Source organism: Salvelinus fontinalis, chromosome 19 (assembly GCF_029448725.1).
Source record: "Salvelinus fontinalis isolate EN_2023a chromosome 19, ASM2944872v1, whole genome shotgun sequence".
Taxonomy (NCBI): Eukaryota; Metazoa; Chordata; class Actinopteri; order Salmoniformes; family Salmonidae; genus Salvelinus; species Salvelinus fontinalis.
This window is the reverse complement of record NC_074683.1, coordinates 8,862,542-8,868,143: the sequence shown is the minus strand read 5'-3', so window position 1 is coordinate 8,868,143 and position 5,602 is coordinate 8,862,542. Positions and strand designations below refer to the sequence as shown.

General features: G+C 42.5%; 1 long non-coding RNA gene across 1 annotated transcript; it reads right to left on the bottom strand.

Annotated features, from left to right (window-relative positions):
* Positions 1–1,264: 1,264 nt before the first annotated feature.
* Positions 1,265–4,354, bottom strand: LOC129816318 (uncharacterized). The gene is made up of 2 exons (XR_008753536.1): positions 3,935–4,354; positions 1,265–3,666 (listed from the first exon to the last, which is right to left on the bottom strand). It is a non-coding gene; the product is annotated as an uncharacterized LOC129816318 (long non-coding RNA).
* Positions 4,355–5,602: the final 1,248 nt, after the last annotated feature.

Here is a 5,602-nt window from a genome sequence, read left to right as displayed (position 1 = left end):
TAGGTGTGTGTCCAGAGAGATATGATAGATGTCCAGCAGCACCTATTTGTGCACAGTCACCTCAGCGGTGGCTTTTATTAGGAGGACATTAGAGACAGAGGAAGGGAGGATGCCACACAAAGAGGGGATTTTATTACTTTGGTTTGTAGGGTGCCATGCTCTACCTGGCACAGACAGAAAGGATTCCTGTTTTATGCATTTTAAAGCAAATTACCTGTATGATTGTTGATGCAGAAATGTTTGAATAATGGTAGGATTTCTCTTTAGCTCTGCTTATAAATGTAATTCAGATTTTTCTACATTAATGTACTCCCTTTCTCTTTTTTAATACCCCCATTTCTTTCATTGACAGCACTATTGCATGCCTCTGCTTTTTATCTCCTCACATTTTAGGAGAATGAATTGCTCTCCACTGTCACTGGGCCCCGGCCAAGAATTCATTTTTGTGGGTCAAGTGTTTCAGAATGTCATCTTTGACAGGAACCATCCAACACAATGAATACAGGGACGGACCTGGCCTTCCAACGTTTTTCAATCACTGCATGCATACACACACAAATGCATAGCAACTGCACACACACACACACACACACACAGCACCAAGTGTACATGGAAATCAATATTGAATTAAAACACCCGAAGCTCATGAATAAAAAACAGAATGGATAAAAAAAATGACACAGGGTTTGAGCAGAAGACTGCTAGTGTTGTAGGAGTATGCATTGTGCTAATGAAGCTGATGTTGCATGGCAGAATTCAGTAATTGCCACACACAAGTGAGGTATTAGACAGGATGTAGCTAATGGGAAAACAATCACATTTAACATGGCTGCTTGGTTCTAGCTGTTCAATAAGTGAGCGGCAGGCTAGCTTACAGCAAACAGCAGGCAGGGAGTTAGCTGTGCCGCCTGGCTGTGTGGAGGTAGCAGGGTTTTAATGCGATCGTACGCTAACAGACAATCTATTTACAGTGTGCTCTGGGGAGCTAATAAACAAATGTTGAGTAATTTCAGCCAGCAGTAATTACCCTTGCAGCTGACAAGGGGAGTGTGATACTTTCTTCTTCACCTCCAGCTCAGGCCATGAGGCAACCTCTTTATACTGGTCCTTCTCTCTCTGCTACTCACATGGCCATGGCTCCTGGCTAGCAGTCACTCCATCAGGATCCCTTACACTAGATCTGTCCTCCTCCCCGGTGTCTCCCTCCACACTGGTGTCAGACACAACATGTATCATTATGTAATGGCCACTGGCTGACAAGTAATGAGGCATAATCGAGGTTTAATCACATAACCGGGATGAAGTAAAAGCAGCTATCCACCATATATAACAGCTGTAAAGCAATAATGTGTAAATGCATTTAGAAACCTTTAAATCTAATTAAAGTAAAAACATTACAGTTTAACTAGAAATGAATTGTTAACAAGCATTTGTATGTGATTTTTGTAATGTACGTTTCTTGCTCCACCACATTTGCTTGCACTTTAAAAAACCCAAAGGCTGATGTCCGCAGCCCTGTGGAAATGTAAATAGCATAATTTAAAAAATCCCCATAAAAATATGTCAGTTTAAGATAGAGATATATGTTTTTTTTTTCATTGGATGCATCTCAATCCACCGACTCCCACGAGAGGCCTGGGACTCATCTGAAGTCAGTACAGCCGATCTCGTAACTTCTGTCTGTAGCATTCAAACAGTGTGGGCTGCACACTAATATGAACACTCTGTATAAAGGTGTCGGTTGTTTTGCTCTAGGGTGCCCACAGGCCTCACAAGACTCATCTGAAGGTCCCCGATACCAGTTGAAAAGAAATTATGGAAGTATATATAAATTACATTTCCTGATCTTTCTTATGTCTCTCAGATATGTGATTCCTTTCTGGAAATCAGGCGTATGTTGCGGGTCACTACTACATTGGTTGGTAAACTACCTGCAGATTCATGCAGGGTAGTAACGTTATGAGTTGGGATTATGGTTCATTGTTTATCTAGCTAGCTATCTACACGTCTTAACGAAAGACTCCACTATGCAAGTAACCATTTCAATAGAATGTGTCAACTGTTGATAGACGTAGCTGGTAAATTCACTCTCGCTATCTACTCCGATTTCAGAGCACTCTCGTCTGAGTGTGCGAGATTACAGAATAACTGACACATTTACGAATGCTCAACACTCCAGTTGAATATGGCTGAAGTCAGTAAACGTTGGCAAAAATGCGTAAATTGTTGCCAGCAGCACAGTTGCAGTCACCAACGCTCTGGTTAACATAAAAACAGAGGGTGTGAACGATGCTGAATGGGTGTAGACAAAGAAGAGCTCTCCAGTAGGTACCAAAACATTCAAAGGCCATTTTCTCAAAAGTAAGGTTACAAGTTGATCAACTTTCAAAGCAGAATTACTTTCTCATTGTTACTCAAATGCAGTGTATGATATACAATTTTGTAGCTCTGTGTCTCTACTTTTATCCAATATAAAAAACACAATTTCAAATTTTACTACATAAGACCGAATCAAGGTCACATATAAGACAGACACTTCAGAACAAACTTTTTTGGGGGTACTATATGTTGTTCCATGTAGTGAATATGTTATTCAATGCATTTGTATGGGCTAATAGCAGTAAGGCCAAATAAATATGTTCATCAAATACATATATTTTTTTATACTTAAAATTGTATATCCAATAGCAAAATGAACCTTGGTATGACCTTCTTAAAACAATTCCATATAGCTTAGTAGAACGCCCCCCCCCCTCCCCACCGGCTTAGACAGGGCTTAGACTGTTATGGGTTAAAGGTGATATGAAAATCTCAGGAGAAAGAACACCCGCGAGGCGGTAGAGAAAATAATTGTTGCCGATTCTACGCCACCCCAGGTTTAAACCAGAGCATGGGGAGCTCTGCCTAACCATACAATACAGACTATGGTCTCTTTATAATTGTACAAAGTATTTTAAAATAACAATGAAAATAACAAAGTGAACAATAAAACAATTAAGAGACATTGTAAAATACAACAAAGATACGTCCTTGGTTGAGGCTCCCACAGTAGTTTAGGCCTATAGTGCAGATTAGCAGTAGTGCACTTGAGGAATGGGCCATGGCGAGAGTTCAAAGTTCTAGGGGAGTCGCGTCAAGGCCACCCACAACATCCACATAAGAACTGCAAGACAGAGAAAACTGGTGACAGCATGGTGGCTGGATCATGAATAACTATATCGGTCTTAAATCGTCAGGACTAAACCAAATCAAAATAGTAAGGGTACCACAAAAGAAAGAAACCATTCAATTAAGAACATAATCTAAAACCCACTGTCGTTCTAGTTCTCACAAGCTCCGCTAGTCAAGGAACATGCACACACAAACGCACACACCAGTAATTCTACCACCAGCTAGCTACAATAATGCTACTACAGCAATTCTTGGCCTCGTCTTCAATTACGTTCACCTCCACACTTCAACACACACTCAAGGTTTGGACAAGGGCACCGGAGGCCTAGGAGGCGACGGGCCCTGTGGAGTATACATGGCCTCTGCTTCTTTACGTCTCTTTCTATTCGTCTTCTTCTCATCCTTCATCGCTGGTTCTGTTCAATTGGTAGTTAGCTGTCTGTGGCTGTAGCGGTAACGTGTGTGGTTTCGGCGTGGCTGTGCCGGAGTGTGGATCTGGTAGCGAGTGCAAGAGGAGAGAGGGAGAAAGGTGCGTACATCGTTCATTATAAGGGGAGCCAAGCAGGTGCGTCCGTTCAGGCAATCATAGTCAACCTAACATGCTTTGGGCTTACACACAGACATGGGCAGGTTAATAGCATAAGATTGACACATCGTACATAAATCACAATAAGCCCCTTTTGTAAAGACACACCAATATTACGTTTAGGCGAACAAATGAGTGAGCAGGTTAGATACGCAACGAGGCCAAAGGCATTCTTACCCAGGAGGCTCAATCTTGATCCTGCAGTTGCTGTGAAATCAGTGACGTGCAGTGAGGTCTCAGGCTTGGTAGGCACTTTCGATGTTTATCGGTATGACACGATCCAAAAGATAACCATCAAACAGCAGCAGGTAAGTGGCGCAACCATCAGACCCACATATAGGCTGCAGTGGCATGTGCTGGAAGAACTGATTGTATCTTGCTGCATTTAGCAAATACACCTTGGCACCGGTGTCAAAGAGAGCGTGGACGCAGCTCTCTTCCAGGTAGAGAAGACGTATAGTAAAGTTCTCTGAGTGGGGCCCCACTCTATGTATCGCTGCCTGTGTGTTGTGGCTGTCGTAAGCACGTTGTTGCGCTGATGCGTCAGTGGGTGTGGAGCGGCACCATTTTGCAAAATGGTTCAACTTTTGACAGCGTCTTTATTGTCTGGTCCTTAGCTGGGCAATCTGGAGCCCTTGTAGCATGACAGGTACACCCACCATTTCCACTGCGCCTTCGCTGGCGCCCTTGGTGGGGCAGTGCTAGCTATATTCGCTGCGGTTGAGTCTGTGTCTCACACGTCATAGCTAGTATGTAGCTCCTCACTGACTGCTCCCTAATGCTAGCACTTGTAGGGTAAGCTTGTGTTTCAGCTATTTTTTGCAGCACATTCAGTGGCTAATTTAATTTGTAGAGCAAGTGTGAATGAATTTGGTTTACAAGTAACAGTCTTTCTTGTACCTGGGGGTACAATTTAGAAGGGATGTTTGCACACATTTTTTGTGATAACTTTTTGTTTACTCAATGACATTCAAACAGGCATGGAAAAAAGGTACACGTTTAAGCTTGTTCTGCCTGAGTGAGTCCGACCACAAGTCGGAGACCTTTATGATGACACACCAAATGTGAAAGAAAGCGACCCAGCTCTACATATTTTTCTGGTTTGAGACCCACTGACACCGCCCCTGGTTAGAGGGGTCTAAGGCAGTCCAAAAGTTAACACAGACAGGGAACTTTATTCACACACAGGAGAAGATGAACATGGGGCTGTACATGGGGATGGTTCTCAAAGGTACAGAGTAAGGAATAATAAATATTCACATACAGGCTACAATGGCTAGAACAGAGTAGTGGATGGACATGAATGAACTAGAACCATGTAATGGCACAGAACTACAATAGCACAATACGAAGGATACAATACTCAATAACAAAGACTGTATCTAATAAACATATACTATAGAGGCCAATGATTAACATGTTTGCTAACAAGGAATAAACAATGGCAGTGTAAAAAAAAGTCTGACTGTAAGTTACCTAGAGCAGAGCTGCAGGTCAGGAAGACAGCATGCATACATAACATAGTCATTGTTATATTATGACTATTTATAGACGCTTACAAAGCCAAATTAAACAACAACTACAACTTTGTTCACATATCCCATGCATATAACTCCATCCACAATAACAATATAACTCCATCCACAATAACACTTTCATGCTCAGGGCAATATTTATACCATTGCGGGAGCGTGCCACGGACCTGTCTGACCTGTGCAGATCTAGCTATGAGCATCTGACCAATCAGAGAATGCGTGATCAGTTTCTGGACATAGTGTGGGGTGGCATGGGGAGAGTCTGATTGGCTGAAGTCACGCGCTGGGGGGATCGATATCGCTCAGGGGG